Genomic DNA, 15,405 nt, shown 5'->3' with positions numbered 1-15,405 from the left:
CACTCTAGTCAGGGTAAGCAAGTTACACACCCAAGATAACCTGTTCTCTCCCACTTGGTAGCTTGGCAGAGCAGGTAGGCTTATCCCAGAGGCAATGTGTAAAGCATTTGCACCCACACACCAGTGACACACAGCACACACCAAAAAAAAAAGATTCCACATAAGGTTATATAAAAAATATCTCATATATCTCCTTTAATGTACATGAAAACACATAGACAAAATTAACATAAATTCCTTTTGCCAACTTGGCAATTGTCATAATATCACATAGATCAGAAATCACTTTGCCAAGCAGGCAGTTGTCCGAACAAGACATAGATCAGAAATCACTGTGCCCTAAGACAATTGTCATAAAATATGTAGTGCACTGAAGCAAATACCTATACGTTGCACATATAAAATAGAATTTATCATGAGCCAAAACTATTACTGCGAATAGCAGGCAGTTCCTGCACTTCACCTTTAGGGCATGACAATAACCGTGTTTATAGGTTGCATTTCTCATTAATTGCTCCTGCTATCGGGACTCATGTTCTACTGGGTTCTGCAGAAGCAGCCAAAGGGTATCAATCGCAACAAGCTATGCATTGTCAAGAAGGAAGTTGCTAAGATCCCCACTGTGGAATTAGAACCTTGGTGCCACAGGCCCCCGAGCACACCGTTCTGGTGCGCGGGCATCAGCTGGAGGGTTTGGGCCACTGTACCTCACAGAGAAATGCAACTGGAACACAATGCTCCCAACTGAGCACCATAACCGTACTTGGAACCCTCCTTGGGCCTCCGTGGCACTAGGCGTTGCTCCTCCCAGCGGGTGTGGCCGGTCAGCTGGTGTGGGGTGGGACTCCTGCTCCAGACCTGGGGGGAACGCCCTGCTCCGGCTTTCCTCGCGATGCTCACCTCTACCATTTGGAGTGTGGGGCAACAGCGGAGTTCCTCCACTTCTTCTTTCCAGGCGGGAGGCAGGTGATTGGAGCCTGCGAGGCTATGATTCCTTCACAGTGTTGATTTGGTTGCCACGCAATGGCGGATGTTGAAGATCCAGGCTCGCGATCTTCTTTTTTCCAGCCATGCTCAGACTCACAGCTGGCCCCGCTCTCTAGGGTGTGGATTCAGCTGGCGTCACCTCCCACAGGGAAGCTGTAGTCGCTATAGCAACACAACTCTGGGCTTTGGTTAGCATACGCTCAGCTCATGGGCTGGTTGACTGGCTCGAGCATTCGGAGGGCCAGCCTGCCTGGTTACTGCCACGCACATGCCGCTCTGCATACACCCCCCACCACACACAGTAGGGGAAATCCCCGGGGCAGCCAGCAACACTCACTGACTGCAATAGGAACACCCACAGAGCGCTCAACACACACTTGCTGAATAGCTGGGATGCAGGACACTCTGTGAAGGTGGCCTGGTATATGCTGTCCACTAATTAAAGTGGGCACCCTGTACCAGTCCACATTACCCTTATGATGTATGAGGTCAAAGATAACCTTATTGAAAGCTATCCTAGTGGTAGCTATGGAGAGCAGTCTTCAGGCTTAATCTTGAAGGAATGTAAAGCAGCTTGTTTTACCAGAACATCACCTCCTGAATGACTAAATGGAGAACCACACAGTAGTTATATAAAAATATGTATTTGTGGATAAACAAACTGCCTGAAGCATTTGAGAGGCACACGACAGTTCTCTGCCCTCCGGGCTTCCCTTCAGCACGCCGTTTCGCTTCACACTTCTTTAAACGCCCGACGCGTTTCAAAAATATGTATTTATTAATAGAACACTCTCTACTATCCTCTAAACGAGGATAGAACACAAAGCACACAATACTGGATCAACAGAACAGTTGTAAGTAGCACAATGCACAGCGGGCTCCCGGGGGAGACCAAATCATATACTAAAATAGTGGTATAACAATCACAACTTGACCAGACACAGTGCCTAGAGCATGTAGAATCGCTGGGACCACAAGGAACCACCCAAGGTGATGACACAGGAGACCCACGGAGGACAGGTGCAGTGAGGAAACACCACAGCGTGCTCCGTACAACTCTATGGGAAAGTCGAAGTTGCAAAGTTGAAGGTTAAGGACCCTTCTAGGAGGATTTTGAGCAAACCCTTCGGAACTTAGGAGTTTAAAGAGCCACCCCACCCATGGATACTGTAGTACCAGAGTTAAATAACCCAGGGAAGCCGGGTGCATAGGTCTGAAGTGGCGTCGGAAACTCTCATCGTTCTCTCTGGAAGGCTGTGAAGAAGAACTGCTGCCGTTAAGGTAAAAAGGTTACAGTGAAATCCAAGCCTGGATTCTGGATGGAAGGAACCTGAAAGCAGAGTGGACAAATTCTGGGTCACTTCAGAGTGACCAGGGGCTCGGAAGACAAATGCACACTGATGTCAGGTGCTTCAGGTGCGAAGAAGGGATGCTTGACTCTGCAGCGACGATGACCAGGAGACGTCAAGGATGACCAGGAGCCAAAGGTGAGCTGTCCCATGAAGGATAGTGAGTGCTGGGGGGTTGGTGTCCAGCGAGATCACCAACAAGCCTTGGCAAAAGCAACCCATGCAGGAGGTCAAACAGGTTACGTAGTGGACCAGCAAGGTACAGGGGACTCACCAAGCAATGGGGAGTCAGGGCATGTCTGGAGCAACCAGGAAAGCCTAAGAACAATCAAGATGACCCTCAGAAGGACCCACAGGCCGAAGGACCAGGAGTCGCAAGGGGACCTCAAGCAAGATTGCAAAGCACCAGCCCACGGAGCACATGGTGTGAGGAGGCTGGAGTTCTTTGGTGCAAATACTGCTCAGGGTCAGGACCACATGGGGTCCAATGCACAAGCTCAGGAATTGCCAACAAGCATATGCACTTGCAAATGGACGTGATGCACAGGGGTTCGTGTTATGCAGCCCCCACGAGGGATAATGGCCTCAAACTCAGTGAGAGGACACATCATCCTCAGGGACCTTCAGGGACCCACCTCCTGTGTTGCTGAACTCTTCGGAGTCTGCAGGAGCTCAGTAGCAGCTACCAGTCAGTTGCGCTTTAGGTGCCTGCAAAGCAGGGAAGGGACTCCTTCACTCCAAGGGAGATTCTTCTGTTGTCTTAAGTGCCGCACATGTCCTTCACGGAGTCTGTTTGAGGTCACGGCACAAACTAAGCTTTGGACGGAAAGGGGGACAAAGTCAAGCCAGGTCGAGGTCCAGCGAAGTTCAGGCGTCCAGACGGTCGAATGTTAGTGGTTTCTTATTTGTAGAATCTTGTCCACATGAAATCCAATGTCCTGTAGCCAGGTAACCCATTTTATACCCATGGGAGAGGGTTGAACAGATTCAGGGGACCCTCCTAGGGGAGGGGCAGGACAGAGGGGTGGCTACATCCATATCCTTTGTCCAGTTTTGTGCCAGACCAGGAGCCAAAGGCTCCCAGAACTGGTTTGAGCTGGACTATGCACAGGGACACCAAATGTGCCCCCAGTGCAGACTTTCTGGCACTCTCGGAGTGCACCTACTCAGTCCCAATACATTAAATCCTGTCTGGGAGGTGGTCACAGGATGCCTATTGTGCTGCCTTCCTCTGCTCGAGCTTGGCTCAGTAGCAGGAGGGCTGAAAGGTGTCTCTGGTCGGCAGCATCCATTTTGTGCTGTCGGGGTCGAGAAGGCTGGCACCGGTAAGACCAGTGACCCCACAAAGCTCGCTTCAGAAGGGTGGATCATACCTCCCACACCAGTTACTGGTATGGAGGAGTGATTCCATGGTGTTTAATACCAAACTCGATATGTTTCTATGCTGTCATTTTCGAGATAGCATTTACCGCAAGGTTATAATGCACCTCTACCTATATGTCCGGCTGAGTCACAGACAACCCGGGAGAATGGTCTCCGAAGGATGAAGAGAGTCTCTGCTCATGCAGGGGTACCCTCTCACATAAAACCCAGCATCCTCCCTTCAGGATTGTTAAGGCCTGCTATAGGGGTGGCTTATAAGTTTTAAGTGTAGTGACTATAGATATAGTGAACCTATATCTAATGTAAGTGGTACCAGCACCATCTTACACAGGCTGCAGTAGCAGACCTTGAGTTCCATTTTGCATGGCCTCTCATGGGTGGCATAATACATGCTTCAGCCTATGGGAGTCCTCTGGGTTACCTATGCCCTGGGTACATGGTGTACCATATACTAGGGACTGATAAGGGTACCCCAGTATCCAATCTGGAGTGTACCAAACTACATGCATGTCAATGTAAGGGAGAAAGCAGATAGACTGGGGTCCGGATTAGCTGGATCACAGTCAGACTAGTCAAAAACAGTGAGACATCAAACAAAAAGTGGGGGTAAGGATAAGAAGCAGATACTCCTTTCCTAGACTCACCTGGGGGGGTCAATAGGTCAACAAACAGTGCAGTCCGTTTTGTGCTTTTGGCAGGAGCAACCACTGCAGACCGTCCTACCCCACACAGAGCAGGGGCAGCACTCCTCACACATCTTCTCCAGCTCTCCTCCCAGGTTGGTTATTTGAAAACCAGCACAGATCTTTCCTGAAGTCTTTGATTTCCCTGAGACTTCCAACAGGAGGCAAGCACACACAAACCCTTGGAGATTCTTCACAGGCAGGATACCACAGCAGAGCCAAAAGAGTTAGTCCTTTTCCTTCACCACAGACAGAAGTAGCAAATGCAGACCAACCCACCCCTCACACAGAAATGGCAGCACTCCTCACACAGTCCTTCCACTCTTCTTCTTGCAGGGTCCTCTTGTTTCTTGAAGTAATCTAAAGTCTTGGGGTTTTAGGTGCAATAATTATACCCCATTTTGTCATTGGTCTCTTTGTGGCAAGGGTCTCTGAGCCCAGTCCAAACCAGTCCTGTTCAGTGGTGGCCGGTATGACTCGCTGGTGGTGAGGCGGGCACGCCGGGAGGTGAGGGCGGGCATGGGGGTAAGCGTGAGGTTTAACAATGTATAAGAAGAGAAAAATATTACACACTGACCTTGCCTCCGGCACCAAATTTTGTGTCAGAGTACCCTTACCTTGTCTCCTTATACATTTTTTAATTTTAATCTGCAGAAACAAATCCTGCAATGCCGGCTGCAACATTTTTGTTCAGGTTGCGACCAGACAATTATTAGAGCAAGACCGCCACAGTGAAAAAGCCCTCTTGGTCAATCGGAGCACTCTTTATTTAAATTTGTGGTCCTGCAAAAGTTCCGCGGGACCAACCATCCAGATATCTCTATTTTCTTACCTTCATTTCTCATAAACTACTGAACAGATATACAGCAATTCACAAAAAGCACACTTTCTGAGTAGAGATCTAGCTTTCTGCCAAATTTGGAGTAATTCTGTTCAGCTGTTTTCTCTGTATTGTTGGCTAATTTTTCGTATTGAAATTGCATGTGGAAAACAGTGTTTTGTGACCCTCCTTTTTCTTGTCCCTCACTTAACGAATCACCCTAAAACTTTTCAGAAAGGTGCTAAGGTGAATGCATTTTTAGACCGAGCTTTAGCGGCAGCGCGCATGCGCTGCTCACTCTGCGAGGCATGCAGTAGTAGAGTATGGGAGACAAGTTGCCCTCACTCTCCGCCCATATTTTTCATTGGCTTCTGTGTTTGTCCTTCGTAAATTCTGTCTTCTGATTGCTTATGAGGCTTGTTAGTCCCGCCTTATTATGCCATGTCGTCATTTATACCCTCCCATGGCTATTGGCCCCTTTACTTTGAGTGTTACACTGTACGGACATGTTATTTAGAGTACTATTTGTTTCCCCTTCCCCGCCCGCACTCCAGTTGCCCTTGCCTTCTTCCCTCTCCCCCGCACTCCTGCTGTCCGTGCCTTCTCATCCACCTGCCCCCACCCGCCCCCACTCCCATTTGCAATGCTTTAGGTCTCGCGTAAATGCGAGTCCTATTGCATTGCAAATGCTTGTTTTCTCCACTTCGACCACTGGCCTGGTTGGGTGCACTGGCTTCCTCGGAGACCGAAGCCTCCTCCCCTCCTGCAGCCAGTCCTCCCTTCCTATCCTTCAGATCACCCTATACCAGAGTTCGTTAATCTGTGGGGCGCGCCCCCCTGTGGGGGTGCAACACCATCTCAAAGGGGGACCTGCACTCCACTCTATTCGTACCTTTGTTCCCTGCACTGCCAGTCTTCTTAGAGAACTCCGGTATGGTTGGAGGGGAGAGGGAGAGGAAATCGATGGGGCAAGATGTGCCCATGCTTTTGTTTTGTTAACTGTCCCAGGAGGGGTTAATTCATAGAGCTGAAATGCTTCAGCTGCTAAAACCGAAAGCAAGTAACAGACATTCACTTCTTCTGCTATGAAACCAAACGCAAACAAACAGACAGTCCTATTCCTTCATGTTTGATTTCATAGCAGAGGAGACTCCTTGCCTCCTACTGCAGCTGAAATGACTGTCTGTTGGTTTGTTTTCAGTTTAAGCAGAGGAGATGTCCTGCCTCCCACTGTAGCTGAAGCATTTCGGCTCTATGAATTAACCCCTTCCTGGGAAGGTTAGCTTTTCCCTGAAAGGAGACAACATTTATTTTAAAACTACACAGGCAGGCGTGCAAAATGCCAGCCAGCCATGTGTTGTTTAAACAGCCTGCATATTGCTGGCTTGTCTTGACACTAAATATGGTTATAAATAAAGAAGTATGTATTAATTTGTAATCTGACTTTTTTGTCTTTGTGCCCTTTTATTATCAGTCATAAATCATTCAGGCAGCCCTAGAACCCAATCAAAAGTAATTTCTGTTTATATTTGTTGTTCAAAGTATGCACAGACAAGAGCTGAAATACAGCTTTAGGTGACTGCTTTTTTTTGTACCGCCTGGGACATCAAAATAATGAGCTGGCAACCCTAGTCACAAGACTGTGAGTTTGTTGCAGGATCAGCACATTATTTATTTCCTCCACCCTGATCCCTGGTTACTGCCATAATAGCAATAGTTTAACATATTTAAAACCCTACGCTGCCGTCAATAACATGCTGAGTTACTTCAAGTGTCTGGGAAGGCACCTTGCATTCAGACAAGTCACTCCTCATTCTCGCCCTTCACTTTCATTCTCACCCTGCACTCACAGCGATCACAATGCACTCACACTGATTCCAATGCACTCACACCATTCACCCGCTTACCCTGCACTCACAGTGATCACTCTGCGCTCACAATGCACTTGCGCTGTTCACCCTGTACCTCACCCTGCAGTCACAGGAGCACACTACTCAGCCTGCACTCATGTGACACTTCACTCACCTGTTCCCCTCACTGCTCAATATGCAATCTCACTCAAATAAGCCCACCACTAACCATACATTAATTCGCCCCACTCTGCACTTACATCCACACCCAAATTCATATGGTCACCTCACTCACTCTGCAGTCACTGCTCTTAACCTACTCTCACACTGTTGCATGGCTCACTGTGCATTCACATGGGCACTCCTGCCATCCACACAGCGCAGAGGTTAAATGTGCCTGCTACAAAGAATGTGTACCATGCAGATCAAAGAACTGAGTGTGAGTAAACATTGAGTAGTGCTATCAAAAAAATTATATGTTTGCCAGAAGGGTGCTATACAGAGATGAGGTGCATCGTTGGTAAGTGGTAGTGAGGGAATTCATGGAGAAGGAGGAAATGGGGAGGGGGCACCAAAAAAGACTGGTTCATTGTGCGGTACAAGTGCTAGGACCAGCCCTGGCTGGGAGTGTTAGACCCCACCTGAAGTTCGGGTCTAGTTGCGCCCCTGTACTCAAGTATGGGCATGTCGTGCCCCATCAAGGTTTTCGTCCTAAATTACAAAAGGACACATTTAAATGCACGGCAATTCAGCCTTCCAGGGTGCCCCTTGATAGAGACAGCTCTGGTTTTACCCTGATGGCCTGGAATAATTCCTAATCAGATTCTTGTAATTAATGTTTTCTTTAATTTCTTTTTAATGTAATTGATGTGAGGGAGTCTATTACTATTTGCAGAGAAATGTGTTTGTTTCATGCAACAACCATAAAAAAGTTTATTTTAAATCCAAGCGGGTCCTCATATATGAGAAATTGGAGGATATCACAGATATTATTGGTTGTAAAATTAGTGGGCTGCTGCTTTGTTACAACAGTGAAAACACATCACAATCTCTGAATATTAGATGTAAACGCTTTTAGAATTTCGACTATAGTGCCTGTGCACCGTTAGTAGCCTGGCTACAGAGGGTACGGCAGAGCAGAAAGCAAATCATTTAAACTCAAAGCTGTACTGAACAAGGGCCCCCAAAATATTTTTGGCCCATGGCACCCAAAATCCTTAACATGTCCCTGCCACCACAAAGTATGTCAGACAACATTGCTCTGAAGTAAAATAGACAACATCATTAATTTATTATTAGTTCTATTTTTTGTAAACATAAGCCTAACGTGTCTGAAACCCTCACTGCTTCAGGCAAGGAACTTATTGTAACACCACTAAGCAATTCTCAATTAGGTTTTTGTTCAGCGCCCTCTATGTGGACTTTCAACTTTGTCTTCAGATCCTTAACTGGTTGGTGGGCAATCATCCCATTATAATGATTTCTAGAGAAGATGTGTTTCTCGTGTACCAGCTCTGAGCTAGGGAGTGCTCGAAAAATATGACAACACTGTCTCCCTTTGAGTCCCTGTTTTGGCTGAAAATGTCTGCAAAATATTCAGCTTTGAGAGAAACTGTTATCAAAAGTCTCTTGCCTTTCAACACGTTCTATTTATGTGAGATTAGGTTCACAGCACTTGCAGTATTAAAGACTAAGTACCGTTCAAGGCTGGATGTGGAGCACAACCCGAGGATGGCAGTATCAAAAATCCATCCACAGATTGACCGTCTCTGTGGCGAAAAACAGGCACACCCGTCACATTTATGTTGGTGATGTTATTATCAATCTATGTCATGGGTAAAACAAAGCATCCTAGCAAAAACAATTTGCGCATATTTTATCTTGGAAAATGGTGTTTTGAGCTGTGTAATAAGCCTCTGTCTTTCACCACACCCACTCACAAACCTGCAGTTTACTAAACACTCTTATTGTGTTGTACATTATTTGCTGGATATGCGCGTTACGGTCAATTATGTAGTGTACTGGATTCCAGAAATATCTGTTAGGTGGTGGGGGTCCCCAACATCTAAAAAAAAAAATCAGCTGTGGGGCTCAACCTACAAAAGTTTGAAGACCTCTTTCCTATATTGACAGGAGCAAATGTAGCGGGATTGCGCTACTTACGGGGCATGCAATTTATTAATCTTTCTTTGCAGTAGAAGGCACAGTGTCCCTTTAAAAATCCTCGTGAAGCCCCCCATGCAAGGCCCGAGAACTTTGGGCGCCAACTCTTCCATTAGTCCACAGCACAAAGCAGACAATTGAACGGGGGAGCCGCTTTTACACAGAAAACGCGTGCACTTCGCCCTGGAACCTGGCTTGGCAATGGGAGTTAAAAAAAAAAAAAACTTAAACACACCTGCAGTCATGCCATATAGCTCGAAAGCCCCTGGTGTTCACTCACTTCACAGGCAGTGGGAGCACAATTAAACACACGCCTATGAATCTTGTTTCTGACATTATTATTATATTATTTGGTAGTCTTTAGCTGTACCTAACATCCGTCCTCTGCCGTTTCCTGAAGCACGTGAGTCACTGAAACTGACCCTGTTTATGTGCATGGGCTCCCCAGAGACCGAAGGCGACTCTCCTCCTGCTGCTGCGGCTTGTCCTCCGAGAATTACATTATTGTGCGTCAAACGGGCTTGCATTAGTTACTGGACATGCAGTTAATTCATCTTTTCTGGCAGTAGAAGGCACAGTGCCCCTTTAACAAGCCTTGTGAAGGCCCCCTGCCCCACCCTTCAAGGCCCGAGCACTTAGCGCGGCAACTCTTCCTTTAGTCCAAAGAACAAGTATCTAGGGTATGTTCACCAGGAAAGAAAGCTTCAGAGTGAAGAACTGGTGACCTAAATGGACAAATTATGTTGTAAGTTTGCCCAAGTTAAATTGTGTTTTAGCTCCAAACAAAGCTTCTTGAAAAATCATCTTTACTGTTTGTTTAATAAAGTGGAATGCCAGCGTAAAACTATGCTGCACAGCTATATTTGTGCAATCTGACTTGAGTATTAAACGTTTCCAGCATTAAAGGCTCCCCAAGTAAACTAGCTTTAAACAGCTGTCTGCTGCTATACGAGTCCCGCGTTCACTTAAATTTTCTTTTTGGCAATGTATTCTTCACCAGTCTCCATAGAATAAATGAATCTATGAGAGCAGAACCTTGGTCTGCTTTTGTTTATGCAAGAACGAACCAACTTCATACACTCCATATTCGTAAGCATTTTTGGAGGGCTTCCTCTGATCCTGTTTCTAAAGCAGATATCCTGATTGACATTTTTCTGCAACGTAATGGATGTCCCAGTCACCAAGGAGATGGAAAGAATGCTCTTGGAGCGCCGATACCGTGATCGCATGTTAATCCATCTGGACATACCTTGTCTTCAAGAACTAAGCGAGTCTTGGTTCCTGTCAATTAGACCAGTCTAGATCGACTGTGTTCTGCCTGTCCTTTGTTGCCTGTTCTGCGGACAAGAATGCGTGCTAGATCTCTGTCTAATAACTCCATCAGTTGCACCAGCGGACATTGATGCTTTACTGGACCCGATAATGGCCCATGTTCTGCTGTGTCCTCAGCGTTTTCCCATGTTGATGTCTACATTCTTAGAGCCTGTATAGGATGCTTCAGCTCCTGCTGGTACGGATGCCGGCTCCCCAAAAACTACTCAGGCCTTGGATGACACACAGGCTACCCCAGAATCGGCTGTGGATAGTGCAGAAGAACATCTGTGCTCGATTGAGCTAATATGCAAGGTGTTTCAGGAATGTGACGTTGCGTCTCCCAGCCATGACGCATAAACATTTGGCTCATCATGTGCTGGGAAAAATTTGGCCTTTTTCTAAACAACCTAAATTTGGAATTTTAAACAAAAGATACTTTTGCTAAAATCCATGGCTTTCATTCACTCTTTGTTCGGACTATATATACGAATATATTTTGTACAGACTTCTATCGTATGCAACATTTATTATTTCTTAGCATTTTTTTTACATTTTACATTTTTTAGGTACTATTTTTAATGGACTTATTAATAGTTTGCGTACGACATTTAGCCGTAAGTTAGAATTTTTTGTATGTTGTCCAGTCGGATGAGGAGTGGGTGTTATGTTTCATATTGGTACCCCAATATCGACTCAGGTAGCAACTTCACCTTTCGCCTATATTCTTCCCTACCATTACACTACATAACGGTTCTTGGGACTGACCTTCTACCTAGTTACGGTACTGCATACAGGATGTGGGTTTTTCCCTGAAAACTAGCCTCATCCATTATGCATGAGGATTCTTGGAAACTCAGCAGGACTACCATTTCCTGCATAATAACTATGTACAAGGGTCATTCCATCTGTTGTCCTAAGTCTGACTTGACATAGCAAGGTAGAGCCCCTGAGGGTACCACTTTGGGTATATATACACAATATCTTGCTGAGGTAGTCAGAGGAAAAAAGGACTTCCATGCCGACACACTGATGCGAGATGCTGAGGTTCCTGCATGCAGACACTCCAGCTCGCAGTGGTCTGACATCCTTTGCTGGGTGTCCATCTTGAGACCAAGACGGGGTCCCACAGTATCTCACTTCAGGTAATGGGATTGACTTTATCTTTGAGGGATTCTTGGCTTTTACACCTACATACATGCTAGGCACACTCAGATACATGTAGTTAGGGTCACATCGTAGGAGTACTCAATTTACTGTCATGTATTTTATATACTTGTCTGTTTTCATTTGTTTTAGCGCAATGGTAGAAATCTACCTTCCTTTAACTCTGTTGGTACTTATAATCATTAATATCTGTTACTGTCTAGTGGTTGTTTCAACACACCTATTTTACACTAGAATGACGCTGGTTCAATAAATGCTTATTGGAAAACGTCCCCACAGTTTATTCTGTATATCTCTCTGGGACGAAGTGAGCTCGAGTGACTGAGCGAAAAGTAATACACTGTTTCTACGGTCCTGAGGGATCAGGATTGTCATGTTCGATAGTTGCCAAGAATTATTCTCTCCTTGGTAAGAGGGGTTTCTAGTGGCACTGTGAGCTAGCTGGTATAGAGGCTAACATACACGGGAGGGGTGTCTAGAATCAGTCTAACACCAACCCTACAGTGTATGTTGTCTTAAACTCGCAGATCCTATGAAGGTTTATAGGAACTACACAACACTCTTCAAGCGCCCAGGTCACCTCGCCATTTTCCCCACGCCATTTTTTCCACTCTGCTCGCCTTTCCAGCACCCCTCCCTAAGACCTATTTATTGAAGGCTGCAGCATGGCCCTTGTAAGCGGTCATGCGAGCTCCCCTGTGCTGCCAGATGGTGTCAGCTACTGCTGGGATGCTCCTGCCCTAGAGAGTCAGTTCCGTGAGACAGCAGACACCTCTTTGGGCTTCCAGTGCCCCAAGCTGCTTCGCTATTTTACCTGTGCAATTTTTTGCTGCTCTGCCAGCTTCCCACCTCCCCAGAGCCTGCCCCCCAAGACCTAGTTAATGAATGCTGTTGCATGGTTGCATCTGCAACCCTCCATTCTGGACCATCCCCAGCGACAGGAACCCTGGCCCTCTATACAGCCACAGGTACCCCTCCTCTGAACTCTGTGCCCTGGACCCAGGATGCAACAACAACTGCTGCCTCACATCTCCTTGCTCCACAGTAGGATTGTTCAGCTGCCTCCACTGCCAGTTCGCCTCCATTCCGGCCCCCACAACCCCCACAAAAACCTGTGTCATACTCTCCCCGCCAGCCGCCACTTCCACAGAACCACTCCTGTGCCTCTTGATGAATGCCAGATAGCTCTTTAATCTTGCCACTGAAGTCTGGGACCCCATCTTCACCCTTGCACCTGATGTGGTCTTTATCACGGAGACTTGGCTCACTACCAGCATCAGCCCCTGACATCGCCACCATCACACCAAACGGCTACAAGATGAAACACTGGGACCACACCAACAGACACGGAGGTGGCATCGCCACAATACACAAGGAATCAATCATCTGCACCACCACTGAAAACGCAACAATGCCGAACATGGAACACCTCAACTTCCAATTCCACACTGATGACAATACGACCATCAAAGGCACCGTTGCTTACAGACCACCAGGATCTCAAACCATCCTCAACAATGCCATCACAGAATTCATCACCCCGCTCGCCATCAAATCGCAACACTAAGTCTTCCTGGTAGACCTCAATTTCCAGCCGGACGAACCTACAGACACCAATTCCACTGTCCCTCTGGAATGAATGGACAACATCTGCCTCATGCAGCTGGGCTCAGACCCCAAACACAGAGCAGGACACACGCTAGACGCCATCCTCACATCCAACAACAGAATCAGATACAGTCGATTCATGGAACTCACCTGGTCCGATCACACCATTGTGCACTTCACCATCGCTAGACCACCCCACAACACCCCCAACCATCACAGCGCCCCCTTCTGCAGCTGGGCCAAAGTCACTCAGCACCAATGGATCAATGCCCTAAGCCTCACCCAGCCTGACCTCCCCACCAAGCTGAATCAAGCAATAGAGAACTTCAATGACTGGATCATCTACGCCGCCAACTGAGTAGCCCCCACCAAACCAGCCAAAATGCACAGACCCACTAAACAAGCCAGCTACTAAATCCCAGATGCGAACTCCTAGAAAGAAGATGGAGCACCAGCAAAAGTGACACCGATAAAGCCACATTCAAGTTGGCCCTCAACACCTAGCACCAGCAACTCTGAGATGTGAAAAGGGAGGCCCTGGCAAACCACATCGAGGCCAGTGCCAACCAGAACAAGGAACTCTTCACCATCGTCAGAGAGTTTACCTGCCTATGTGCCTCTGAGAACTCTATACCCTCCTCACAGGAACTCTGAGACACTCTAGCCGAACACTTCCACAACAAGATAGTCACCATATACAGAAATTTAGATCCCCAACCCACTGACCTACTCAGCCTCCCCACCTGCATGAAGACTGCAAGCAACTACCTGCTCAACGCATGGGAACAGCTCAGCACACCAAACACTATGTCCTCAATGAACTCAATCCACTCGAGAGCACCTTCAGATCCTTGCCCCCACTGACTCTTCAACCTCGGAAGCGACTAAATCAGCCACCAGTTCACCACCATCCTCAATGATTCCATCACCACAGCCACCTTTCTCGATCCTTGGAAACAGTCCGAGGTCAGACCCCTCTTCAAGAAACCTACGGCAGACCTGAATGATCTCCAGAACTACCAGCACCTGAAAGGTGCTTAACAGTTCAGAACCTATGGTCTTAAATAGGTGGACAATACCCGTTGTATCAGACATTTTAAAGATACATTGTACCATTTCTGTGAAGTGGAAAGGGCAGTTTCTTCGTACTAGTGCCCATATTTCAGCCAAAGACCTTGCGACCTGAAGATCATAAGCTTCTCGGGCGGAGGTTCAGGGCAAGGTTTTCTGTAAAAACATGGCTTTAATTCGGCTCAGAGTATCAAACCGTATAAAAGAAACATTCAACGAAGGCCATAACGGCGCCTCACTGACTGACTTGATCGGTTGAAACAGTACTTGCATAAAGCAAGTAACCCTGGAGTTTACTGTGACAAGATATGCGATGCCCGGAAGCATCCCACAACAACCTTGATAATTCATTATCAAGTAACTCCCATTGGAAAGCAACTTAAATACTGGATTAATCACGGCAGCTGGGGAACCGTTCATGTGACAGGATAAGTTAGCAACTGAACCATTACAGGCCCCGTGCAACATGACATCCTGACATATGAGAGATCCACTTAAAGAGTTTTCACAGTCGGTACCGCAAAGAAACACTTCCATGTCTCCATTCCTGCATAGAAATCTGTATGGTAATTCCCAAGATTCCTTGATAAATTCCCTACCCATCATTTCATATCTGCCCACCTGTTGTTGTTCAAGGCAGTACTGAAACTGGAAAGTTGTGACCGGTAGTGTTATATGGCCATGGATCAACCATTCTGTTGATGGTGACTCTGCCACAGTAAAATGTAATTTGTCCAGTTTTTCAATACACAGCATTGTATATTTTGCTCCCCTTTGTGCCATTGTTATCTGTTTTTCTGTTAGATTCTATGCAGAAAAGAGTGACATACTGTTGATAAATCGCCAAGGCCCATACCCAGCTTGCAATGATTGCAGCGTCCAGCTTAATAACATAATAGAACGTAACTGGGATTGTCCGTGCTGTAGAATGGACAAGTCTTGTTCTAGTGTATCTATAGCAGAAGATAGAATGTTGCCTAGTGAATAAATCCTGGATATTTATGTAGTCATAC

The 15,405-nt window shown here is 46.7% G+C and overlaps 1 protein-coding gene across 1 annotated transcript in view; it reads left to right on the top strand.

Annotated features, from left to right (window-relative positions):
- LOC146775841 (Fc receptor-like protein 3) overlaps positions 1 to 15,405 on the top strand; it is a 726,410-nt gene that overhangs the window by 700,349 nt on the left and 10,656 nt on the right. The window lies entirely within an intron of this gene.

Source organism: Triturus cristatus, chromosome 12 (assembly GCF_964204655.1).
Source record: "Triturus cristatus chromosome 12, aTriCri1.1, whole genome shotgun sequence".
NCBI classification, from domain to species: Eukaryota; Metazoa; Chordata; class Amphibia; order Caudata; family Salamandridae; genus Triturus; species Triturus cristatus.
The sequence above is the reverse complement of the archived record's forward strand: the minus strand, read 5'-3'. Positions and strand labels throughout refer to the sequence as shown.